General features: G+C 37.0%; 1 protein-coding gene across 4 annotated transcripts in view; it reads left to right on the plus strand.

The window, feature by feature from the left end:
* The first annotated feature begins 7,998 nt into the window (after positions 1-7,998).
* The window catches only part of RERE (arginine-glutamic acid dipeptide repeats), a 528,280-nt gene continuing 508,491 nt past the window's right edge, over positions 7,999-27,787 (plus strand). For 2 of the 4 annotated variants that reach the window (XM_074307772.1, XM_074307773.1), the window contains exon 1: positions 8,000-8,645. The gene's annotated coding sequence lies outside the window, so the exon portion shown is untranslated. Of the gene's footprint in view, positions 8,646-26,477; positions 27,315-27,787 lie in introns of those variants that run through there. The other 2 variants (XM_074307767.1, XM_074307768.1) reach the window with 2 other exon arrangements.

Genomic DNA, 27,787 nt, shown 5'->3' on the forward strand with positions numbered 1-27,787 from the left:
GTAATTCACTTGTGTTAAAGCCTAAATTCTTTTGGTAAATTATTAAGGATAGTTACCAGGGTACAATAATCCATATGTTCATAGACCCTGACATCTCTGGGGTGCAGATATCATAGTCATTGTGTCCCTTTGTACAAGTATCCAGCTCCCATTTTGTTTCTACAATGCAGAATAGAAACTTTAATATTAAAGTCTCAAATGTACCTTCTTATGTTTTAAGAATCAACAAAGCAACTTGTGTTTTCTAAAGCTTAATGAGGACAGAATCTATTTGTTGCTCTCTATACACAACATTCTTTGTCCTGACTCTGCTTTTTCTGCACAGGCTTTCCCCACCATGTCTGGAATGCACTTCCTCCTCACCTTCAAAGTTCATATGCTCTTCCTACATACATGATGCCTTTCTGGATGCCCTGAGTTGTTGTTGTTGTTTTTTTCTTTTTTCTTTATTCTTTATCTTTTTGAATATCTGTGTTACATTGTATCTGCCCCCTGGAGTTCTCTTATATGTAAAAAATAGTATGTGTGGGTTTAGTACTACTGTCATTGGCTTAAGCCCCCACAGATTTTATTCTCCCTATTTTAGTATCTCAGTTTCATTTAATTATTCAACAATCAGATTAGTTTTTGTGAAGTAATATTTGTTAAAGGTGTTTACAAATATCCAACATCTACCCCAATACCTGGGAGGAGGGGGATTATGTGTCATAATTTTCTTTCTCTGTCACCTCAGATCCTGGAGAGGTGAGGGAGGAAATATTTATATAGTTAAACTCAATTCTATATAGCATGATTCCACAAAATTTCAGATCCAAAACCCTCTTGGACTTCTATCTTCTCTGACTTTTCCTGCTGGGCTACTACCAACATCCAGTCTGGAATTCCACCTCCAAGGTTCTTAGGGACTCTATCACTTGTACCTAGATCCGAAAGGAACAAAAAAAGCTTACCAAAACCCTAAAGTCCCTGTTTCCAGGACAAAATTATCTAATGGGTGGGGAAAGTAGCTTTTCCTCCAACTTGGCTTCGTTCAAAGTGTCCATACTGGAGTTGTACAGTAGGGTCTTCACCACCTGGATGCAGCTGGAAAGATGGTTAGAGTATCTTAGTCTGATAGGAGTGAAGGTGTGGCCTGTTTTGGTTACACTGCCAATAGAAGGAGTCTATTTCTCTTCAGGTGGTGGGTGATGTAGAATGTCCTCTGAAGGAAGCAAGTCCCTGCTATCTCCTGTGGGCAGTAAAATCTTGTTATATATGCTATATTTCCTTATCTGGGAACCTGATATAATTCTTCCAGTGGAATATAAACTCTTTGAAAGCAGGACCTATTAAGTTGTGGACTTTGTATTCTTAGCATTTAGTACTTTGCCTTGCACTTAATAAATATCTTTGAACTGAATTTAATGGAATTCATCAAATTCACCCAAATTGGTGGTAGTGGGGATGCTAAGGGAAACAATTATATTTGTTAAACAAAATATTTCTTAGATTTTAGATGATACCATGATCATAGATCATGGAAAAGGATGTATAACTGTGGCCTCTTGATCTTGTGACATTTCACTGGACTACATTCCTATGTGTAATTGTACGTGTTTACAATTTTTCGGTTATGTCCAACTTTTCATGAGCCCTTTTGGGGTTTTCTTGGCAAAGATACTAGAATGATTTGCCATTTCCTTCTCCAGCTCATTTTATGGATGAGGAAATGGAGGCAAAAAATTGGCTAAGTGCCTTGCCTAGAGGCACATAGCCAGTAGGTATTTGAGGCCAGATTTGAACTCAAGAAGATGAACTCAAGATATCTGACTTTATCTGCTGCTCCACCTACTTGCCTATATGTAATTTCTAAGGTTAAAAAGAGTTTATTTGCTGTATGCATGACTCTGGTGCTTTCTGGTTATACTTGGTAACTAATTATGAGACATCTCAATTTTAGATACTTTTATTGCCACATCCTTATGAGTGAGCAAAATTAGTATTAATCATTAAGGATTGTTGTAGTGATTCTTCCCAAAGTAGTTCTCTCATAAGTAGTGAAATAGAGACCTCTTAACTGAATAATACATAATGCCTACTTCAGAGGCATCCTCATAGAATAATATCTCTTCAAGAACTATATAGTTTAACCTGTATTAGAAATAGTGCTTCTTTTACATGTAGGTATTATTGAAATTAGAGTGATTGGACTATGCTGTTTTCACTTTATTATTTTCAAATGGATGTTAAATAGTTCCACCTAAATCCAGGATGCTCAAAGGATTTTATTGATTTTATTATTTTCTTTAAATTTAGTTCTTATATGAACACTGTGAGCTATGCAAAGAACACGTATTAGTGTTCCAACTTTATAGCTAAGGAAATTGCAGCAGAGAGGTTATTTGTTGGAAGTCTCCCAGAAAGCTTAGTGGTAAAATTGACTTATTCCTAGATCTCCTGGTCCATTGTCCAATGATCTATTAGGCTAAATTGTTTCTTGAAAGTTAGAAGCTGTTGAAAGTGGAAATTATAACCTGAGTAGTGCTGCCAAAGAGCAAATTAACATTTTGATTAGAAATAAATGAACAGAGAATTTTTGTTTGAAATATGTGCTATCATCCAATGATATTAGACCCTATTATATTTGAATCATAAGTACTAAAATAAGAATACATTGTATAGTAACCAAAACATACTTAATAAAGATTTACCTGAACATTTTCAATCAATAATGGACTAATTTACACTAGACTTTTCCCAGAGCCCTGAATTCAATATAGATTTTATTAAGTCAATGAACTAGATTTCAAATCCTGTTCACTGGGAATTTTGCTTTTAATTAAAATACTTCCAATGGTTATACATATAGTATATAGAATGTGAAAATTTAGAAAACCTTTTTGGAACATTTTTAAATAAACCCATTAAATAATTATACTTTTTTTTGGGGAAATAGAGCATCTCTTTTAAAAAATTATGATACTTCCTTCTTTCAAAAAGTGTTATTTGATATAAAGTAAAGCTTTAAAATGTTTAAGTATTTAAAAATTTTTTTTTATTTAAATGACATTTTTCTAATTGCTAAGTAAAGGTTTTCAACATTCCTTTTTGTAAGATTTTGAATTCCAATTTGTTTTTCTTTCTCTTACCTCCCTCTTCCCCAAAGACAGCAAGCAATATGATATATAAGTTATATATGGACAATAAATTTTTAACATTTTCCATATGAATCATGTTGAGGAAGAAAAATAAGAACAAAAGCACAAAACCATGAGAAAACAACAAAATAATAAAAAAGGTGAAAATAGTATGCTTCAATTCACATTCAATCAGTCTCTAGTTCTTTCTCTGGATTCAGATGGCATTTTCCATCCCAAGTCTATTGGGATTGTCTTGGATCATTGTATTGCTGAGAAGAGCTAAGTTGATCATCACATAATCTTGCTGTTACTGTGTACAATGTTTTCTTGGTTCTGCTCACTTCACTGAGAATCAATTCATGGAAGTCTTTCTAGGCATTTCTGAAATCAGCCTCTTCATTTTTTATAGAACAATAGTCTTCCATTACATTCATGTTCTGAGAATTTTGACACACTTTTAGATAATTAGAGAAATTTAATGTGGTCACTGAAATGGGACTAGTCTTCAGAGACTGGAAGTAATGAAAAAACATATCAAATATTATTTTCTTCAGGTTCATGGCAAAAAGCTGGAAAACAATGGGCCCCAAATCTCCTAGGTACTCAGTTGGTGGTAGAGCTTACTTCTGACCGTTCCTTTCTATTTAGAAATAAAACCCAAAGTGGTCCTTTAAAAACTAGAGGCTGGGTTTGCCATTTTTACCAGGAAGCTTCTGAAGTAAAAGGCTTTCTTCCAAGTTACCTGCCTACTGACTGAGTTTTGAGCAAATGTTTATTAGATTTCAGGAGCCCAGGGCAGAGTCTGTGGCACCTGGCTACTTGGGCTGCCCAGGTCCTTTGTCCTTAAGATTTATACACCCTTTTCTGAAAGTCTGTTTGAGAAGAGAAAGAAACACTGAGCAAAGAAAGGAAGAGCTGGACTCACACAAGGATGTGTTTCCTCAGATTGTAAAATAAACAAGCAAATTCCCCCAAACCACCAAACCTGAAATCCCTCTTTCACCTCTTCCCGAGAAAGTTTTTCTCACCCCTCCCACTTGAGTTGTTTCTAAGGCTATAAGAAGAGGTAGCTCAGGAATGAAGCAATATCTTAGTTGCATAGTACACCACCCCTCTTACCAAAATACTTTCCACTTTTTACCATTACCCCAATAAAAACAAAATCTCTCCCACTTCTCCCAGTAAATGTAGGAATTTTTTTTTTTAGGAGGGAGAGGGGTTGATTGTTCTCTTAGATTTTTACAAATATATTTTTTCACCCAATAAAAACAGCATACATCTCTCACTTTTCAGAGAGGGCAAAAAAATCTTCCATCTTCTGAATTTTGGTCTGCATGATGGTGGATTTTTGGAAGGGAAAGGTTTTCCTCTTAATTTCCTAAAAGGTCTCTCACCCTTTTAGAAAAAACCAAAACCCATCTTTTACTCCTGTCTGTGAGTCTCACAGTCTTACCATGTACAGTGTTTTGGGGGTGTTTTTTAAGACTTTTTGTGAGAAGCTTCCCTTTAGCTTTTCAACGATCCTTTCAGTTAGTGAAATTTACACCTGAATTTTGCTGTTTAATGATTTGGGGCAACTATTTTAAGTACCATCTTAGTTTTTATGCAGGCTTTTTTCCAGTCCTCTACTAATAACAGTTCCTCCCATAAGAAAGGAATGAGAGTTTTGTATTTATTAGGCAGAGAGTTTGAGAGGAGGTCTTTTTAAAAGTTGGTGGGTAACATGCTCTTAAAAAAAAGTTGCACAGAAAAAAGATCTAAGGAGATGGGCAATTCCCTTCAGAGGAATAAGAGATAGGTTTGGATTTGGAGAAGATATGTAGAAAATACCAATTCTCCTCCTACCCCTACAGCCTTCTAATAAACACTGCAAAACTTTCGATGGGAGAAAGCTGCTAAAAGCATTAAGGGATGTATTTTGAAAAGCCTTGACATCTTCCCCCAAATATCCTACAAAAAGCACCAGACAGATAAAGCTCAGATGAGAAATTCATTGGTTGTTCCCTCTCCTCAAGACAAGGGTCTCTTTTTTTGAGTGGGGAGATTAAAACACACACACACACACACACACACACACACACACACACACACACACACACACACACACACAAAACTTTCCTCTGTGAAAAATAAAATCCACCCTCACTTGTTTCAGTATCTCATCTCTCCAGGAATTCTCAGTGCCCTGGGTTTCCCCCCTCCCCCATAGACTTCTCATTCCTCCTCCCAAACAAAATTTGTCTTCATTTCTTCATGTATGTGCAACCAATGAACTTCTGAATTTTACCATGTGCAGTGGTTTTCTAGTAGTGTTTTTGGGGATTCAGCTTTTCATCAAAATTCATCCCATCTCAATAAAAGGAAAAATATATTCCTCAATTCTTTCAGCAGACTTCTCCCAGCAGACTTCTCTCATCTAGGTCTTGCAGGGCCATAGGTAAGGAAAAGCTGTTTGTTTTTTTTTGGGGGGGGGAGGAGGAGAGGGAGACTATGAAGGCTGTTTTGGAGGCTGGATCCAAATCCTAAAAAATCCATCCTCCTCCCCTGTGAACTGGCCACCTTCTTAGATATTTTTTTTTCTTTGCAGTTTTTAAAGGGAGTATTTTTTTGCCATCTTTAAAGAGATCTGTCCTCAAACTAATTAAAATTAAATCTTCACTCCTGTCAATAGGCAATGGGTCTCCCATTTCTTGACTTTTTTGGTGAAGTTTCCTTTTTTTAGGGGGAGGTGGGTGATTATCCTACCTACAATTTTTCAGTAGATTTTCTTCCTATAATGCTGCTTAATAAAACCTATCCCACTTTCAGAATAATTGTCTTTTACATGTTCTGAGTTTTTCTGTTTAGTGGTTTTCGTTTGTGGACTTTTCCATCCTAAACCCCACTTCCTACTCCAGTTAAAGACAAAAACCATTCTTTGTTCTTTTCAGTGAGAACAAATCTCCATCTTTTGAGTCATTCTTTATGTTAATTTTTTGTTTTGGGGAACCTGGCTAATTTTAGGGGCTAGGGACAGCTCTTGAGGGTGTTTCTTTTCCAAAAGCCCATCTCCTAATAAAAACAAAATCCACTCCCCATTTCTCTGAATGAAGAGCATAATAAATGAATCCTGAATTGTGCCATGTGTGATATTTTTTCAGCTTTTTAACAGACCTTTTCCAATAGTCACAAAACACACTCCTTTGCTAGTTCCTTTTGAGGGAAAATCAAGGAGTATCTAAAACTCGCTAGTTTTTCCTTTTTCTTCCCGTAGTTTTTTGGGGATTTGCCCCCATATTTCAACAGAAGTTCCCTTATTGAAAATAAATCTCAACCCTTATGGGGAAAAGGGAGGAATCAAAAAATTTACGATCATCTGAATTTGTCTTCCTTAAGGGGAGAAAGGGGCTGCTTTTAGGTCCGGCTACAGTATTTTGATTTCAATAGATCTTCTCCCCTCTAAATCCATCCTTCACTCCTGAAGTGGAAGCAGTCAACAAATTTCCCATATCCTGAGCCTTGCTTTTTTTTTTTTTTTTTTTTTTTTTTTTTACTGGGATATCCTTTTTGAAACAAACAAAACCCATCCTTCACTTTTCTAGAACAGGGCAATCAAAGAATCTTAACAAAGGTTGAAGCTCTTAAGCACATTTTTGAGTGGGGGAGGGGGAAGCGTAGCTCCTAGTTTTTCCAACAGACTTCTCCTTAACCCATCCCACTTACTCTAATAAAAACAAAACCCACCCCCTCGTTCCTCTCCGAGGGGAAGCCCATAAATTTCCCATTTCCAAAGGTTTTCTGAAAGGTGTTTCTAGAAGTCCTCTTCTCCCATTTTCCCCCAATAAAAATAAAGCCCACTCCTCACCGGGAAGAGGGGACGAGGAAATAGGTTTTCTCTGTGCGGTATTTTTTTCAAGGGGGAAGAGGAAAAGGGACCTCTCTCTCTCCCCCTCTCACAAAGTCGCAACCCACTCTGCTCCTGGAGAAATCCAGTAATTTTAGCTGTCTTTTTCTCTGAGGTGTTTTTTGGGGGGAGGGGAGGGAGTTTGCTTTTCCACAGACCACCCCTCAGAGCCCCTCCGCCACCGACCCTAATTAAAATCCAGCCGACCCCTCACTGCGGGAGTGGTGGGGGATGGTGCAGTCAACAATCTTCTCTGTCCTGAGTTGCCCTCTAAGGAGGAGTGTTTTTTTGGGGGGGGAGTAGAAGGGACTCGCCCCCCCCCCCAGAGGCGGAGGAGGAATTGGGCACTAGGGGGTTGGGCACAGCTGGCTACAGAGGAGGCGAGAACGTGAGAGAATATGTGTTGGGGGGGGCGGAGGGAGGGTGTTTAAGGAGGTGAGCGCACGAGGTCAGCCCCGCCTCCTCCCGAGGGGGAGGGAGGAATGGAACTGAGTGGAGGCAGGAGGGAGGGGCCCTTCCCCCCTCCCGGTAGACAGCTCCGGGCTCTTGCGGCGGCGCGTGCGCGCTCCCTGGCTCCAGCCCGCCAGCGCGAGTCCCCGAGACACTGGCTTTCCCCGTTCTTCTCTCCTACGTCGCCTTTCTTCTTTCCTTTCCTCTTTTCTCCACTCACTCAGTTTCTCTCCTCTCTTTTCATGAGAGGAGCCGCCGCCACCATCCCGTCCCATCCCGAGCCTCCGTCCCCTCCTCCCTCCATTGGCCCAGCCCTCTCGAGGGTCATGGGCCCGGGTTAGGCCAATGAGAAAGCTCGATACTGGGAGGTGGGCCGGTCCTGGTCAGACGCGCGCTGGGGGGCGGGGGCGGGGGGAGGGGAGGGTCTGGTGCTGCCTCAGCCGCAGCCGCCGCCGCCGCCGCCGCCGCCGCCGCCGCAGCAGCAGCCGCCGCTTTAGCCACCTCAGCCCCGGCCGCCCCAGCCGCCCCAGCCGCCGCCTCCGCTCCAGCCGCCCCAGCCACCGCCGCCCGCCCGCCGGCCGCACACGCTCGCGCCCACGCACGCCCCGCACGCCCTCTGCTCCACGCGCGCGCGCGCGCGGGGACACTCGCCCTCAGTGTGGTTCCCTCAGTGTCCCCCGCCTCCTTCCTTCCTCCCTCCAGCTCCTCCTCCTCCCTCCTCCTCTCTCCTACATTGTCTCTGCCTCATTTTCCCTCCTGGTCTAAGAAAGAATAAGAAAGAAAAGCCGCCCCCCCCTTTCAAAAATCATCCTCCCCATCACCCCACCCCCACTCTGCATCCTCCTGGGGAGCCCCCCTCCGTCTCTCCTTCCCCAGGAAACCCACCACCAGACATGCTCCTGGAGCCCTGCCTCTGAAGCATCCATCCCTGCGGGCTGCCCGAGCCCCGGGAGAGGGGGGCTTAGTTTAAACCTCATTAAAGATCAAGGAGGGGGGCTGCACCCCATCGCTCTTTCCCTCTCTCTCACCCCTGACGTACCCCTTCGCCCCCTTTCCCAGCCCACCGGCTCTGTCTCCACAGCTGCCCCCGAACAGGACGTTACACCTCCTCCCCACCCCTTTCCCCTTCCACTTTCAGAGGCAGCTGGGCCACACCAAAATCCCTTTTGGATGGTGTAGGACCGTAGGGAAAGGTAAGTCCCTAACTCGCCGCCTCCGGCTTCGGTCCTCTCCTCCCACCTGGGGCTGGGGAGGGTTCTGGGGTGGGGAGGAAGCGCCCTGGGAATGACTGACTGGATGGAGGGAACCCCGGGCGGGGGGGGCTGCATTTCTGAACCGGGCTCTGAATTCTGCAAGTTGGAGAAAGTGACGAGGACCCGGGGACGACCCATTGTGAGGAATGAAAGGGCAGGGACTTCTGGCCTAGGGGAAAGTAACTATGTATCTCTTCCCTCCTTTTGCTCCTTTATTATTCTTGCTCTGGTTTTAGATGTCGGTGGTTGAGATATTTTCTGTAACTGAATCACTGTGACCTGTGGGAGGAAAAGGCACCCAGTGATTCAGCCTGGGAGTCTCCTGAATGAATGTGGAGAGTCGGCTAGTGGAGGGGAACTTGCCCATCATCCTCCCATCAGGGGACAGTCTGCCCTTTGTACTGTATTTTTAAAAATTTAGCCCTACTTATGTGATTGTACATAATGCAGAATCAGCAGTCACACATCTGAATAAAAACCCTGCTGTCATTTCAGTTCTGGTGGTATCTTCTAGTTTGTTTTTTAAAGAAAGGACATGCAAAGAACACGAGTACTTCCCCTTAGTATTGGGTGGGAAAGAGACATAACATTGCATTTCAACTGAAATTGGTTGTTTTAAGAAGTTGCTGAGAAGAAAACAAAATGATTCATTGTTGAGTTGTCATTTTCCTCTGCCTTTTTTCCAAGGTTTCCTTGCATTTTTTCTGGATTACAGACTTATAACATTGACAAGCAAAATATGTGTCCTTGAGGGACTGGGTGCTTTAAATGTTTCAGTATGTGTTACTATTTTAAGGTGCATTTTTAGAAAGTACTTTTGAAAGAAAGAATTCTGAAATAGCCTTATTTTTGTTTTGTTATTAAAGAAAAAAACCATAATTTGTAAAAGGGAAACTTTGTAGTTTGTGATTTTGCAGCGGCTTCAATAATTGCTTTCAATTTAAAATGAAGACTTTTTTTTTTTTTTTTGGTTTTGTGTACATTGGCTTGCTCATTCTCAGGCTGTTGGTGAGGAGGGGCGAGAGAATAGATCTTTGTGATAATAAAAACATCTTTGGATCTCTGGGTAAATATTTCTTTCCTTGGATTTACTCCCTGAGTTTATTCTACTGTAAATGATAAACCAGTTTTTGTTTTGTTAGACTAGGTGGAGAGCTGGCTTACAGATTTCCTTGTTGAGGTCCAAATGAAGACACTCTCACTCTCTCATTCTTTCTCCTTCCCTCTCTGTCTCTGTTTCTGTCTCTGTCTATCTGTCTCTCTGTCTCTCTTTTTCTCTCCAGGCTGAGAGCTCATTGTTCTTTCACACACACATCTCTCTCCCATATTTGGGACGAGGCTTGCACAGACAAACACAGTTCTTTTTTGGGAGAAAGAGGAGTAAAAATGGGGGAAGGGAAGAGTACTATTTGTCTTAAGCACATCATTACCCCTCTCATGTGGCCTTCTCTTGCAGGCATCAAAAAAAGTAAATCAGAAACTAAAGGGCTGAAAAAAAAAATCCAGATTCTTTTTTACTTCCACCTTGTGCCTACTCTTCTTAGTTCTGTTCTCTTGCTATTTCTTGGAAGATAGGATCATGCACTTTATGTTGGGCAAATATGCAGTAGCTTCTCACTGTCCTTGGCCTCTTCTCAGTTGCCCCTCACTTTTTGGGAACAGGAATATATCTCCCTCCTTTCCCTCCCCCCCTATATTTTCAAAATGACTGTTTTAGGTAGAGGAGACATTTCTTAATTGTTTTGCAATGTAAAGCTTGTTAAAACTAGACTTTGGGTTTATCTTTGGTGAGAAAGAATGTGTATATGTGTATGTAAGGTTTAAACCCTAAGTTTGTTATATACATATTTGTGTATGCTTGCTGTTTAAATACCAGTTTTTGTAAATAGCAGTTATAAGTAATGATCTGGGTCTATTATGGGACTGATATAAAGACCACCTTGAAAGTTGAATTGGACAGATTTTAAAGAGACCATCTGGGTTTATATTGCCCTCTGCTTTGGGTTGGTTTTGATATGGGTAACTAACATCTTACACTGGTGATTTCTTTGAAGTATGTAGATGAAAAAGATGGTGGAGGAAAATAATGACTAGCTTAATGTTATTTTGAATGCTCTGCAAATGCTACCTATCAATGCTGCCTACATATAGGCTGGGCATAAAGATTTTATTATAGTATTGTCTATCTACTGACAAAGATTTTGCTTTTTGAGAGGAAATGTCTTACACCTTGTGACTGTTCAAGGTCTGTCCTTGTTTGATTGTCTATAACATTTTATGAGAAGTGTGAAGCAGTTGGAGAAAAATGAAACAAAAATAATGACTAATGAAGTTCATTATTCATATTATTGTTTTTATAAAGAGTAAATAGAATGAAAATATTTTCAGTAACAATACTAAATGCTCTTAGGTTCAGTTTGATTCTAGATGAGAGTACTGAATGAGAGAAGTATTGCCTCAGGTGTGCTTGGGTTTGGATGTGGAGATAAAAAATAGTTTAAATCAAAGTGGAAATTTCATGTTTTGGGGTTTCCAAAATTGGGCTTCAAAAAGAACTTTATTACAATGCATTAACAAAATTAATTTACTCTTGTAATGTAACTGAGTGTAACAGAAATTTGAGGTGCAGAGTTGGTGAAGTGATGTAGGAGTGTGTGAAATACTGTCATAGAAGCTTAATATTAAGAGGAATCAAGTACAGCGCTGAAAATCTGAATCTTCTCTGTGCCATCTATAACAGTGACCATTCTGCCTGGCCTTAAAGGCTACCAATCATGGGCAAGGAATTGTCATTATCCTAGGAAGCAGCCCCTTTCAGTATTGAAGAGCTCTTACTGTTGGGAAATTTTTCCTGCCAGAGCTTGCCTTCATCTCTATGGTTCTGCCCTCTGAAGGCTAAGCAGAAGTCTTTTATTGGAAAACCCTTCAGTTATTTGAAGACAGTGATCTTTCCCATATCCCATAGTCCTCCATTTTCTCTTTTTCTAAGACCACCAAACTGTTTCAGACTGAGATAGTTATTGAGTTAATGAAAAGGGTAGACTTTTTATATATATCAGAAAGAATTTTTTTCACTGTTAAATAAACCGACCACTTTTATGTGTATCTTTAAAGAAATGAACAACTAGAGTGATTAGAACAGATTAGAGTATTAATGAGGTAAAAGGGCTTGAGTATATAGGATAAGCTTTTCCTTTCTCATCCCAGCCAGTGCTTGAAAAGTTATTTGTAAGTTTGCTTAGCTTTTCTTTTAAAACTTAAACCTTGCAGTAGATGAAAATCTAAAAGAAAAGTATAAAATAGGACTGGTTGGTCATTTTGTTGTCCAGTTAGAATATTGTCTAATTGAATTTTTTTTTTAAATGTATTAAATCCTGTGTGTAAATATTCCTTTACTTGCCAGGAAATCGAAGTAACTAAGGACAAGATAAGTAAAACATAATTTAAATCAGTAAATTATTTGCCTATTTTAAATTTTATTCCATTGATTTATTTTCAATTCATTGACTCTCCAGAATTTTAACTTTGATAAAGAAAAGCAAAATGAATCAGTTTGGCTTTCTTTGGAATAATTGTCTCTAATATTCAATATTTATGAAATATTTGGAAGCAAGGTGCTCTAAAAAATTAGATTTCTCATTCCTAAAAGATAATTTATAGGGGCAGCTAGGTGGCGCAGTGGATAGAGCACCAGCCTTGAATTCAGGAGGACCCAAGTTCAAACCTGGTCTCCGACACTTAACACTTCCTGGCTGTGTGACCTTGGGCAAGTCACTTAATCCCAGCTTCAGGAGGGGAAAATATAATTATATATTGTATTAGTTTAGTAAATATTTATTTCTCTTAAAATTAATTTTGAATCTAAGTATAGTCAAACATTTTAAGGAATAAAATAACTTGTATACTGTGTTTTTTGAGGAGTAACAAGTTCTCCTACTAACTGCTTATGACTGTTTTTGGTAGCAGATTTAGAAATTATGATAGAAAATTTTAGCGAGTCATTAATGGTTATGGACTTACTTAAAGCAAACAAAAAATTTTGACCCAGAACCAATATATCATTTTCTTAATAAATGATAAATGTCCAAAGGTACTGTGCTATATACTTGATCACAAGTTTTTTCCTATAACTAGAAATTTCTACTGAATCAATTTTGACCATTTACTAATTTAGTCTTGATAAATATTCCAAAGACCTAACTTTCAAATTCTATGAAGTCCCTTTCTTTAAAAAATTAAAAAAATTGATATCTTTTAATTTTTATCTCATCTTTCTTTCCCACTATGTTTCTTTCCCATTCCTTCCCAGAAAGTCTTTCCTTGTAATCAATATGTATATCATGTCTAACATATGAAGTTTGGTGTGTCCTTAATCCTCCATTTCTGAAAAGAAGAGTTCATTCTCGTTTCTTTTTTTTTCCAAAGAAAAGTTGGTCATTACTATTTAATAGCATTCAGTTTCAGTTCTGGTATTCTTTCCACTTATTTTGTACTCGTTTATATTGTTTTCCTGCTTCTACTTACTTCGTTAAAAGTACATCAAAGAATCTTTTGTTTTTAAAAGAAAACAAATATTAAATGGATTCAGTGCTTTAAAGTTTTTTAGTTTTTAATTTAAAACATTTTATTGATACCTTTTGCTATTAAGTCACATTCATTTCCAAATATCTCTTCTTCTCTTCCCAACAAGTTGCCTTTTGTAACCAAGATAAAAAAAGAAAGTTGGAATTGGGGATGAGTTCCTCAGAATTAGCTGATTCTGATTAATGCAGTGGTCTACATCCAACATCCTGAGTGCTCTCTGTATATAGAATACTGAGTGCCTTTGCATTGAAAGGAAAGAAGTACATTTTGCATGTTTTGGTCATTGTTATCATATAATTTATTTTTGTTTTATTATTTCCATTTACTTTGCTGGAGCCAATCCTGGTACTCTGTATCAGTTCATAGAGATTTTTTTGAGGATCTTCATATTCATCATATTCTATTATCTCATACAATATAATGATATTCCATTAAATCAATATACAACTTTTAAAAATTTTATTTGATGGGTATCTACTTTCTTTCTAGTTCTTTTCTAACAAATACTTTTATGAATATTAGAGTATATATATAGAACCTTTCTGTCAAAGACAGATTTTTTCTTAGAGTGTCTGCCTAGCAGTAAGATCTGAGGGTTCAATAGGCTGCACATTTTAATCTCTTTTGAAAAAAAAGTCATAATTCCAAATTGTGTCCTAGAATGGACAAATTCATAGCTTCATCAACAGAATATTTTTTCTTTAGTCATTCTCAAGTACTTTAAGTGAAAAATAAGCTGAATATTTAGCCGAATATTCAGAAAAGTTAGTTTCTCAATTTGATGAAAGGTAATTGTTATTTACCATACATATATCCTAATCAGTATGTTTTTATTATATAACATATTTATCTTGAAATGTGGTTGAAATGACCTTTAGTATGACTTTTGCTGAAATATTTTAATATTTCATAGATATTGACTTATCAAAATGACTACCCCAGCTGATAATGGAAACCTAAATACTTTTAAGAACTAGAAATTCTTATTTGTTGGAATTAGATGTTAATCTAATATACAATATTTTGGATCCAAAAATAATGTACGCCATTTTATAAGAGACTCAAAAACCTCCTGTTCATATATTTTTTCCTAGTAGAATTGTAGTTAGTTGAAGGTAATAGATTTTTAAAGTTTGTCCTCCATTTCATAAAAGAACCTTTGATAAGATTCCCCCAGTCCTCTTTCTTTTAAGATAGGATAAAGTGTCTGCACTAGACAAGAAGAACCATGGGAAATTCTCAACCACAAATTGATTTTTCACATGTCTTGCAGGTTTGTTCCTTTCTCTTTTTGCTTATAGTCTACCATTTCTCTCCTTTTAATATTTTCTGATATTTTCTACTGTGGTTGTCCCCTTATTGTACATACTAGCTAAATATACTTTAAGAGATTCTATCCAATTCACATACTCTGACTTTTTTAGGTTATAATAGTTTGATATAATATTATAACATGCATTTTTTTTTCAACTCTTTGTGACAATAGGACAGTAAGTAACACTTTTTCAAATGATGTATAATCTTTCCAGTCCCATAGAACTCGACAAGTAGCTTCTTAATACTTCGGTGAATTTGTGTCATGATGTTAGTATTGTGGTGTTTTGCTCATAGTTCTTGACTTTTTAAAAGCCAGTATTATAGTGAGAAGATGGCTGACCCTTCAACTTTGTCTGCCAAACTGTGCCTAGACAATCCTTTATCTTCCATTCCCATGAAATGATTTGAATGAATTCTTCTATCTCCACTTCCTTCATCTCCCATAATTCACATGGATTTTTCCCCCTCCTATCACTTTCTTCAGCTTTTCCCTTCCCTTTTTTAAAGCTAACTTCTAATTCTGGATTTAATCAACTTAAATCTAGACAGCTACTGTCATACTGGTCCTTCCATTTACTTGTAAATTCTTTAGGCAGTGTCTCTCAAAGGATTTGTGCCAAAGCACATGTATTGCTAGGGATCCTGTGAAACTCCTTCTTAGCTCCTATTCCCAGCTCCAGTTTGCTGATTACTACAAAAGTGCTGTGTGTAGAGATGCAAAGCCTCTTATTTCCTTGTGAGTCCTGGAGAAGTAAAGAATAGAAGCTCAGGGATTGATGGAAGGGAAGGAAAGAAAAGATAAGTGGAATCCCAAGATCTGGAAAATTGCTACAGAATTCCAGTTGTTAGTAACTTAAATGTGTGCTGAAATACCTCGTGTCCCAGAATACTGCTGTGAGGGAAAAAAAAAAGCCACTGCTTTTGAGGGCTGGAACAAATCAAATTAGCTGTTTATTTATGAGACATTCCAGGTATTGTGCTAGGCCTTGGCGATACAAAGACAAAAATGAAACAGTCCCTGCTCTCAAGGAGATTATCATCTTCTATCTGAAAGGACAATATTTACATGTCCCTTTACACACATCATCTACAAAATAAATACAAGTTAATTTTGAAAAGGAGGGCAGTAATACCTGGGGTGGGGAAGGGCAAGGTCTGGGGTAATAGTGCTTCAGTAGAATCTTAGGGAAGGGATTCTAAGAAGTGGAAGTATGAAGGAAGTGCAGGCCTGATTTGGAAGAGGGCCAGAAAAAAGGCAGAGAGAATAGAATGGTGAAAAACAATCCAAAGGCCAGTTTGGTTCAGTTGTAGAGTTTAAGAACAGAATTAAGAGGTCAGAGTTGGAAAAGTAGGGAGGGGCCAGAATTTTAAAGGATATTTCTCCAGGATTTTAAATGTCCCAAAGAGGAATTTATCCTCGAGGCAATAGGGAACTATTAAAGTGTATTGTTAGGAAGATTATATATGTCCTTATATTTAGGAAAATCACATTTGGTATCTGGAAAATGGAATGGCAAGGGAAGGACAAATCGGGGAAAACATGCAAAAGAGTATTGGTTTAGCCTGGGTCAAGTTCCAGACAAATGTGCTGTCTGAGTAGTGGTAAAGAGTGAGATGTTAAAAAAAAAAATTGAAACATTTGACAACTGAATGGATATGAGGGTGGAGGGATATTGGCACAAGGTAAGGAAGAGTTAGGAAGGTTAGCAATATTATCACAAGTATACTTTATGAATTAGATATGATTATGTTCCTGAAAAGTTGTGGCTCTAGGTGGTGCACAGAGCACAGGATCTAGAAAGACCCACATTTAAATTTCACTTCAGGTACCCACTATATTTGAATTCTCAACTATAAAGAATAATAGTAGCACCTATCTTCCAGGATTGTGAGAATGATAATATTAGCATTTATATAGTGCTTTAAGGTTTGCAAAGCACTTTACTTATATGATACTATTTGTAAAGGACTTTGCAAACCTTAATGCATTATATAAATGCTAGCCAGTATTATTATTAATAAGAGAAAATATATTTATATGTTCTTCAGTTCATCACAATATAATCCTGGAAACCATATCATAACTAGATCATAAAACAGTTTGCATTTTCCCATAGGAACAATGTAATTGGGGATTGTGTTTTTGACTTAAGAATTTGGCATCAAATCATAGATAATGTGATACAAAAGCAAAAGTACAACATATCATAAACCTTTAATAATTTAAAATACTAAAATCACAATCAAATTCCTATAAAATGGGTAGTCTTTGTAATTTATTATCTCTAGTCTGTTATAATTATTAAATGATATACATAACTCATAAAATATGATTCTATTACACATTTGGCTTAAAACTAATCTCAAGTGACAAATATTAAGTATTTCTTTCCTTTTCTACAAATATTAAAAACTTACTAATTATAGGCCACTATACTAGATGCTGGGAACAGTGTAGATAAAACATAGTCTCTGCTTCTTATTAAGGTTATATTTTGATAGAATAAATGAGGAACCCATACATGATGTATGTATTACAGAGTTACTAAAGTTTTGTGTGAGATTTGAAAGGGAAGATTATTCTTTATCAGGAAATATATCATAAATGGAGGTAACATTTGAGTTAGGCCTTAAAGAATTGGTAGGAATTTAATAGACTGAGAGGCTGACCAAGACTACTTCATGTCTAGAAACAGTATGAAAACACAAGTCTTAGTTTTTTTGTTTGTTTATTTTTGGATGAGGCTGGGCAGTGCAGGGAGGACCATAGTCTAGAGAGAAATAATATGAAACAACAGTGGAAAGGGAGGACAGGTAGATTTTGAATACCAAGCAGAGGAGTTAGAAGTTAGTATATGGGAGGAAATCACTAATGGCTTATTTTAATAAACACAGGAATGTTACTTGTATATCCATGCATAAGAAAGATGATTCTTCTGGCAGGCTTGTTAGGGAATTAAGATGGACAGACCTGTTAGGTAATAATTATAATCTAGAAATGGTCTTGCACTAGGGTGGAACAGTTGGAATAGAAAGGAGATTATAAATATGAGAGATTTTTTGTGGAAGGGAGGGATTAGCCAAATATTGGTACACAATAATAAGTACAGTTAGTTAAGTACTTTCTCTATTTTTAAATTAAAACTTTTCATTTTCAAAACATATGCACAGATAATTTTTCAACATTGACCCTTGCATAGCCTTGTGTTCCAAATTTTCCTCTCTTTTCCCTCACCCCTTCCCCTAGATGGCAAGCAATCCAATATAGGTTATACACGTTACGATATATGTTAAATCCAATATATGTAAACTTTTATATAATTATCTTGCTGCACAAGAAAATTCAGATCAAAAAGGAAAGAAAATGAATAAGAAAATAAAATGCAAGCAAACAACGACAAAAAGAGTGAGAATGTTATGTTGTGATCCATATTCAGTTCCCACAGGCCTGGGTGTAGATAGCTCTCTCCATTCCAAGACCATTGGAACTGGTCTGAATCATCTCATTGTTAAGAAGAGTCATATCCATCAGAATTTGTAAAGTTCTTGAATTGTGAGGGTCTGGTCATCTGCTCAATTATAATCCTTCTCTGGGAGGAGATCTGTAAAATCTTTTCCTCTGTGCGCAGGTTTCTTGGGAGCTCTGAATCTCCTCCAACTCTTGTCCTTCCTCAAATCAGACTGGTCTCCTTTCAGCCTGCCTGGAGTCAAAAACTATCCCAGAGTCTATTCTCTCAGACCAATGCTGCCCTTCTTTTATCCTCCCAAGAATGGGCGTGTAAGGACTCAACAGGGCGTGGAGAAATACTTCCACCAATGAACTTGTTCCTCTTAGAATTCCTAAAGGTGTAAATTCCCTTTAAAGGCCCGAAACAAAGGTCTGAGCCAGAGAGCTGTCAAGTCAGCCTGAGTTCTCACCTTGTCACTGTCCAGACGACCTGAGTTCTCACCTTGTCACTGTCCAGACAACCTGAGTTGAGTTCTCACCTGGTAATCCTAATAAGAATTGATTATCGTTTAATCTTGTTGCCGTTTACAGTGATCTCCTGGTTCTGCTTATTTCACTTAGCATCAGTTGATGTTAAGTCTCTCCAGGCCTCTCTGAAATCATTCTGCTGATCGCTTCTTTTAGAACATTAATATTCCATAACATTCATATATCATGATTTATTCAGCCATTCCCCAACTGATGGGCATCCACTCACTTTCCAGTTTCTTGTCACTACAAAGAGGGCTGCCACAAACATTTTTGCCCATGTGGATCCCTTTCTTTTTGGAATATAAACCCAGTGGAAACACTGCTGAGTCAAAGGGATGCACCTTGTGATAGCCCTTTGGGCATAAGAACAAAAGTTCTTAACTTGAGATCCATGAGCTTATTTATTTATTTTTTTTTCCTGAGGCTGGGGTTAAGTGACTTGCACAGGGTCACATAGCTAGGAAGTGTAAAGTGTCAGAGGTCAAATTTGAACTCGGGTCCTCCTGAATTCAAGGCTGGTGCTCTATCCACTGCGCCACCTAGCTGCCCCCATGAGCTTATTTTAAAAATATTTTAGTAATTATTTTAATATAATTGATTTCCTTTATAATCCCATGCATTTTATTTTATGCGATTCTGAGAAGAGCCTCATAGACTTCCCCAAGCTTCTTAAAGGGATTCACAACACAGAAAAGGCTAAGTAAAAACCTGTGAGTTAGAAGAAATAGTAGGAAAACCAGAAGGGGCTAGAGTCCCCAAAGGAAGGTAAGGGAGAAGAATATCTGTTGGATGGAATGGGGAGAGGGAAGAAAAAAGTCAAGGAGCATTGTAACTGAAAACATTGGATTTGTTGATTAGGAAATTATTTGAGGAAACCAATTCAGTAAGTGAAGGGAGGTAGGAACCTAATTACAGGAAGTTGAGGAAAGAATGGGTAGTGAGGAATTAGAGACATCTGGGTTGTCCAATTTAGAAAACATGAACTAGGGAGCAACTAGGTGTCACAGTAGATAGAGCACAGGCCCAGGAATCAGGAAGACTTGAATTCAAATAGGCCTTAGATACTAACTGTATAACCTTGGGCAAGTCACTTAACTCTCATTGCCCCTCCCCTGCCCTGCTCCAAAAGAAAAAAAATGAGCTAGATAAGGTAGAAAATCATCTACCTGAACATTTGAATATACAAAAGTCAGAAAAAGAGAATGTATATGAAATGTGAGTCTATTAAAACAGGCTTGAAAAAAACAAGTTATATTCAACATGGCACTACAAAGACTGTTCTGTTTATGTTCTCTCCTGAATTTCCTCTTTATAAACAATTCAGGAAATTTGAAATGGAGGTCCAGAGAGGGATGGGGACAGCTGGAAAAAGTTAGGACTAAGCGAAGATTAAGATTGGCTAGGACCTGACATGTTTGCAGGTGTGTGGGAAGGAGTCATTGGAGAGGGAGAATGTATAACAGGAGGTGATGAGTTTGTCTCCTTTCCATGTTCTAAAAGTTTGCTATAGGGAGTTCATACTCAATATTCTGGAAGTCTTCCTTGCTTTTTCCTGACATGATAGAGTGGAGGATCAGGGTCAAGGTCAAGTGGGACACTCTGGCTGTCCATCTGTCATCCTATGATTTTGCTACATGATCAGCTCCTCTTGTTTCTGTCATATAATCTTTATGGTATTCTTTATTCCTACTCTCTAGAGTTCTTACTTGGTTTTGTGTAGCAGCCTCCTTACATCCATCATTTACCATTAATTCTTTTTTCCCTGAGGCTGGGGTTAAGTGACTTGCCTAGAGTCACACAGCTAGGAAGTATTAAGTGTCTGAGACCAGATTTGAACTCTGGTCCTCCTGAATTCAAGGCTGGTGCTCTATCCACTGCGCCACCTAGCTGCTCCTACCATTAATTCTTTAGAGGTAATGTTTCAGATCTGTTACATAGTAAACCTGGTCAAATGTTTTCAATAAAAACTGCTTTTTAATCAATTGGAACAAATGCAAAGAAAGTAAATAGAGTAATTAAATATAACTGATTAGAGAGGGAATCAGGAAAGATTTCATGTAGAAACTGGTCTTCAGATTTCAAAATAAAGAAGGTAATTTTGTTTTTTTTCTTTGAATTTAGAAGGAATTTTGAGGGATGATTTGGATAGCCCAAGTTCCTTAAAATTAAAACTGTATAATTTGGATTGATGCTTTTTCTTAATAAAATTTCTTGCAACAAATAGAGAAATTCAAAAGCAAAATCATGCCCATGAACCTTGAGTCAGTCTGCTCTTCGAAAAATAAGTTGCCTTTTTCCCATGGCTACCAGGTTCAAGGGTTGTTTATCAGTATAACATTTAATAAATTAGTTTAGTTTGAAAATAGAGGTCAAATTAAGCAATGTTAGATGACCAAGCAGTGATAATCACATATATTTCCGCTCATTTATTTCCATTATAATTATAAAGATGCCTCCTAATTGATAAAAATTTGCCCCTAATGGAATCATGGGAGAAAAGAATACTCCATTTTGGATACCTGATTTTAAATCCCAACTTTGCTCTTTGGGTGACTCATTTGATTCATTTTATGATATTTGACCCATCTAGGTCTCAGTTTTTTCAGTAGCAATATAAATATTGGACTAGTTTATCTTCTAGGGAACCTTTCTAGCGCTAAATCCTGAGACTTTATAATAAAAACTATTATTTTTAGAGCTCATTATTTTATTAGATATATGCATCTATTTGACCTGTTTGACAACATTGTGAAATGTCATCAGTACAGATGGATTAAAAAAATGTGTCATATCTTTCTGTTTTTGTATTCCCTAGCTCCTAGTTCTTTTTGAGTATTGGCAAGAAGAAAAAAAAAAATTATCCATTTTGTAGGATTATAGATTTAGAAGGCCTTTAGAAACCATTTAATCTACCCCCCTCATTTCAGAGAAGAGAAAAGAGGTTAGAGTGATTGAGTTGTTCAAGGCCACACCAGAGAGAAGCTGGACAGATGAGATTTGAATCCAGGTTCTGTTGTCCTAAATTAATCCTGTGCCTGCAGTTGTAAATTCTTAATTCATTGGGAATTCTTAAAGTGACTTTTTAGGATTTAGACTTGGATTTTTGAGCAGCATGCTTGCATATGCTGTTATATCTGGTTATTCAGCTCAGTATAGCAACTGGGAGATGTGCAAAGGCCATCTCTTTTAGACAACTTGCCATTCTGTTAATACTCCCTAGTCCACAATAAAAGCCTTTGATTAAAGTCACTGGTGGGGATGGGTGATACCGAGAAGTCTGTGCTATGGGTCCCTGACCTTGAGAATCTGAGAATTTGTCTGGATAGACAAAGCATAAGCATGGAAGTTAAATAACCAACACAGTAAATGAGGGATTTTCACAAGATATTTTCTGTGGTCTTTTCTAGCTATAAAATTCCCTGAATACAAGATAGTACATGATTAAGTGGTAGAAACATGATGAGTGCTATTCATTCAGAAAAGGAAAAGGATCATTATGGGCTGGAATTAATCCATGTCTTACTATGTAATATATGGCAGCAGGTTAAAGGGCCTGGGCCAGGAGCTGAATTGGGAGAGTTATAGAAAACCAATGGGCCAGAGCACTATTGAGGACAAGTAATCCAACTCTACCGAACCTGGGCTTTAATGCTGGTAGGGAACTTTGAAATTGTTTAGCCAAAACTTTCAACCCCTTTTTCATTTTATAGGTGAAGAAACAGTTCCAAATTAGGAAGGGAATTGGCTAAGGTCATACAAGGTAACAGCAAAGCTGAAATTGGAATCTTGGATCTCCATCTTCAGATTGAGTATTCTGTGACACTGATAAAAAAAAGTAAAGAAAGCTTGGTAGTCTGATGTCTGTAGACAGACAGCAAAGAAAAGTCATGAGGGCATAGTAGGGGAAAGGGCGAGGAAAAAGGAGAGAGAAAGAAACAGACAGAAAGGAGAGAGAGAATATGGTGAAGGGAGAAAAAAAAATTTGGGGACGGAGAGAGATTATTACATCAAGGAAAAATCTTTTGTCTGTCTCATCTGCTTTTATTCTTTACCTTGATGAGAGCTGATCCCAAGTAAAACTGGCCTGAAGGTCTTTAGGTTATGACTACTGAAAACAGCTGGTTGAGTAATTGTCATAGAAACCTGGTAGCAGAGACTGTTATCTGACAATCTGCAAAAGCTTCATCTGAGGGTAAGGACCCTTGTACCTTTTTAGACTGTGTAGAAGCAGTCAGAATGGATTGGATGGGAAGAAAACCAGAAAGTATTTGAAATTCATGCCACTTTATTCTTATTTGGAAAAGAAAATCATGTAAATTCTAAACTGTCCAGAAAAATCAAATACAAAAAGTTGTAGAAAGTACATGAAAGTAAGTAGAGTTGAGATATGTATTATCTCATACTAGAGGCAAAGTTTTTTTTTTTTTTATTTGCCATGCAAAGATATGATAGTCCTAATTCAAATCCATAAAACTTTCAATATCTTTATTGACTGTGGCAGCTGAAAATTATTGCTAGAATATCTGCAACTTTTAATATAAATTCCAGGAACCCTGAAGCTTCTGGGCAAAATCTGAGACTACTAAAGGGCACCGGAATTAGAATGTTTCTTTGAATCCATTGTAGTGAGATTTCACTTAAATATGGTATCAGATCATGGGGTCTAGACCTGAAAGGAATCTTGAAGGTCATTTCAGTTCAGTCTTATTTTACACATGAAGAAATAGGCCTGGAGAGGTGAAGGGATTCGCACTAGTCATGCATCTGAGTCTTGAAGAAGTGTTTAAAACTAAACCTTCTTCGTCTAAAGCCTGTATTCTTTTTTTTTTTTTTTTTTTCTGAGGCTGGGGTTAAGTGACTTGCCCAGGATCACACAGCTAGGAGGTGTTAAGTGTCTGAGAACAGATTTGAACTCAGGTCTTCCTGAATTCAAGGCTGGTGCTCTATCCACTGCGCTACCTGGCTACCCCTTTTCTGTAGCTTTTAACACTTACTCTTTTTTCTTTGATAATTTTCTAGTTTTTTATAACACTGTTCTCTTGTGGTTCTATTTGACCATTTCTTTTTCTATATTGTGTCTTTTCCCAATTCATTTCTGCTGTTAGTGTCTCCTAGGGTTCTGTCCTAGGCTCTTTTCTTTCTCTTTACTATTTTACTTCTGTTATTAATTTTGTATTGAACTATCATCTCCATGTTGATGATTGTCAGATCTCTTTAGCTGTATGTAACCTTTCCTAAACTCCAGATAATCATTTCCAGTTTATCTGTTATATATCTGAAATTGAATGTCCCATAGTTATCTTTATCTAGATATGTCTAAAATGAACTCATTAACTCCCCCTTCCCTTACTCTCCCTTTAGAATTTCTTTATTACTGTTAGGGGAACCACTGTCTTCCTAGCCTCTCAAGCTTGAAACCTGTTATTTTGGGCTTTCTTCTACCCCCTTGGAAAATCTAATCTATTTTTACTTTCAAACCATCTCTTAAATATGCTTTCTTCTTTTCTCTAATACTGTTGTAATCCTGGTAAAAATCACAACTATTGCAGTAGGACTTGCACTAGCTCTTGCTCTCCCTGCTTTCTCTCTCCGTACTCTATCTAGTCCATTCTCCACTCAGCTGTCAAAAGGATCTTCCTAAAACCCAGATTTGACCACATCATAATCCCTATTCAACCAATTTCATTGGCTCCCTGACACTTCCAAAATCCTATGGAAAATTCTCTGGCGTTTGAAATGCTTCATAACTTATCCTTACTCCACCCTTACCTCTCTGGTCTTTTCATATTTTACATGCACCACCCCTGATCTGTGATCCAGCAACATTGGCTTCCTAGCTCTACCTCTACTTTTGATGAAAAGTCAGATATTATTGAAAATGACTGAACAACTCCTACATGTTGGGAATGAATACCCCTTCCTCACTTCTACCTTCTGCCTTCATTAGTTTCCTTGCTAAAATCCTATTTTGTACAGGAAACCTTCTCTTTTCCCCACCTCCAATGCCTCTTAATTCTTTTCTTTTTTTTTTTTTTTTAAATAGCCTTTTATTTACAAGATATATGCAAGGGTAATTTTTCAGCATTGACAATTGCAAAATCTTTTGTTCTAATTTTTCCCCTCCTTCCCCCAACCCCCTCCCTCAGATGGCAGTTGACCAATACGTGTTAAATATGTTAAAGTATAAGTTAAGTACAATATATATATATACATGTCCAGACAGTTATTTTGATGTACCAAAAAAATCGGACTTTGAAATAGTGTACAATTAACTTGTGAAATGCCTCTTAATTCTAGTGACTTCCTTCTGTTGATCATCTCCAATTTATCCTCTCTCTAGCTTGTCTCTGTAGCTGTTTCCATATTGTCCTCTGAAGCTTCTCAGGAGTCTTTGGCCTTTCTTAGCACAGTATTTAGAACTTAGCCCAGTATCTAGAGTATAGAAGACCCATCATTAATGCTTCTTACCTGCTTGAGGCCCTAGCCAATACAATGTTATCATTTTTGTTTAATTCAAAAAGAACTTTAGGATGTTGTAACTTTTGGTTCATCTTCATTTATTAGTTGGAATACTTCCAAATTCATCTTGAGTGCTACTTCCTCTATGAAGTTTTTCTGGATTTCAATTCTTCTCTCCATCCCCTCTCCTTTCTCAGATTTTTTTTTTTTTTAAATAATAGTTTAAATTGTTTCCTTTAATGAGATTATAAATTTCTTGAGCTTACTCTCCATCTTTGGATCCTCAGCAGTTAGCATGGTGCTTTGTACTTAAGAATTGCTTAATATTTAAATTGACCTGAAATCATTGTATCAGACTCTATATGTGGAATTTATAGGAGATCACATTATGATGTATGTAGAAAGCTGACTAAAACAAACTAGGAATCCTTAGCTGATTTGGGTTTTATAAATTCCATGAAAGCAAAATGTATCCATGTCATTTTTGTTTTAGCTTTTTCTGGCTATTTGAGATTATTAATTAAATTAATTCTTGCTTTATAACATTAAAAACACTTCTGTACCAAATATGTTTAGGAAGTTATGCTTTCTGATTTAATTAATGAAGAAAACGTACCTTTTTCCTTTTTTGTTCAGTTGATTTTCAGTGTCTGATTTTTCATGACCTCATTTGCGTTTTTCTTTGTAAAGGTACGGGAGTGGTTTGCCATTTGTTTCTCCAATTTGTTTTATGGATGAGGAAACTGAGGCAAATGGTATTTAGTGATTTGGCCAAAGTTACACAGCTAGTATCTAAGGGAAGATTTGAACTTAAGAAGAGGAATCTTCCTTCTGTCTTCTGCACCAGCTAGCTATCTTTCCGTTGCTGTTGCATGAAAGCATTATTTTTATTTTAAGAATTAAGAGCCTACCATTCAAAGAAAGTAGTATGCTGCATTTGCATTGAAATATATCTGAACCTAATGATAGATGTCTTTTTAGAGCATCACTAGTTATTGTTTTGAACTGTTGAAAGTCTAATTTTTAAATTTTGAAGGCATTAAATCTTCACATCATTTTTAAAATCCTATTTTTGGTTAAGATATGAGCTTCATTGTTGTGATAATAATGACTGGTTCCTTAAGTTCCAAGCCTATTACTATATGATGAGATTTCTTCTCACAACTAATGGTTCTTTTTGAGTCTTGAAAAAAGTAACGTGTATTTTATTGCTTTTTGTTTTAAGAAATCTTATATTGATAAATTTTGTTACTTGTTTTTTCCAATCTAACACTGTCAAATGTCCCTGTACACTTCTTTAATGACACCTTTTTGATTGGTCTCCTTTCACAATTGGGTGAGGAGAATGAAAAAGTCTTTCTAAAGCCTTGTTTGAATTTTTTTTTCTAAAACTTTTTTTTTTTTTTTTTTTTTTACTAGAAGCATTCTATAATCTTTTTAATACTGAAGACTGAAGTTTCTTGTTATAGATTTCATAAGACCAGCATAGTAGTCATTCAGCAAATACTTGTTTCAATTTGAAGATCTTTTTAGAAGAGTGAAATGTATGTAGTTCCTTTAAGTTTTGCTTTTTTTAAGGAAAGATGCTATTTCTTTTTAGTAGATGGGGGCACATAGGCTTATTGATAAGTGATTGATGAGTCAACAAGGATAAAGAGATTTAAATGTTTTGCCAACTTATCAGAGGTAGAACTTGAACCAACCATATAACCTTGATTTATCATTTTTCATGGTCTTTCAAATAAAATCTTCTAAAATATATTTTTTGAACTTCTCAATCAAGAGAGACATTTTATGGACTCTCATGTATTTTATGTTTATGTTCTAACTTTTGGCTACAATGCATTTTAAAAAGAAATTTTGCTTTAAACTTGGTATTAAATAAATTACTAATTGTTTTTGGAATTAAATGGAAGCAAAAACCCATATCCTTTCCATAAATAATTAATCATAGAAGACTAAGGTCTTGGAAATCAGAAAGAAATGTATACATTATTTCTTGAGTCTTTGGGACTCTTTTAACTGGTAGTCTAATTGAGCTGGCTTTAACTGTATTCTAAAATAGAACTATGCCTGACAACTGCTTTAGAATTTTAGCGCTTCAGTCTGAAGAGGAGAAGATTTCTTTTAAATAACTTTGTTAGTGGAAACTGATTTCCAACTGTTCAATATGGATGCATGGTGTGTTCCAACTGTTTTCTGAAAACAGTTTTAAACTCAGAAATCTTAAATTAGCTAGGTTTCTGAGGTATAAAGTTGAATTTTATATGGTAAGTGTCATAAATTAGTAAATCTTTTAATTTTGTTTCTGGGATGGTTGGAAATCCTTAGTCATTGAAGTAAGATTTTTCTGGAATAAATTCACTGAATATTATCTGCTTTTCCTTTTTATTGTTAAAAATTTCTTAATATCAACTACTGATGCCCTGCTTTTTATTTTAAAATTAATAATATAAAATGAATTCTCCTAAGTATTAAATATCTACTTAAGAGTAGATATGATTAGGACTGAAATTGGTTTTAAGGATTCTTATAGCTGTTTTACAGTGAGTGGGACACTAGAAATTAATGTTTTGATGGATAAGAGAGTGGATTATTTCTGTCCTTTAGCCTTGGTTTTGAACTAATAAAAGAGGTTTTCTCCTGTTACCTTCTTTTGGTTCTCCTAGGAAAGTTGAGAATATTCCCTGTTGATAAACTAATAGGAACAGTTTTTTGGGATTTGTTATTAGGTACCTTCTTT

This window comes from Sminthopsis crassicaudata, chromosome 3 (assembly GCF_048593235.1).
Source record: "Sminthopsis crassicaudata isolate SCR6 chromosome 3, ASM4859323v1, whole genome shotgun sequence".
Taxonomy (NCBI): Eukaryota; Metazoa; Chordata; class Mammalia; order Dasyuromorphia; family Dasyuridae; genus Sminthopsis; species Sminthopsis crassicaudata.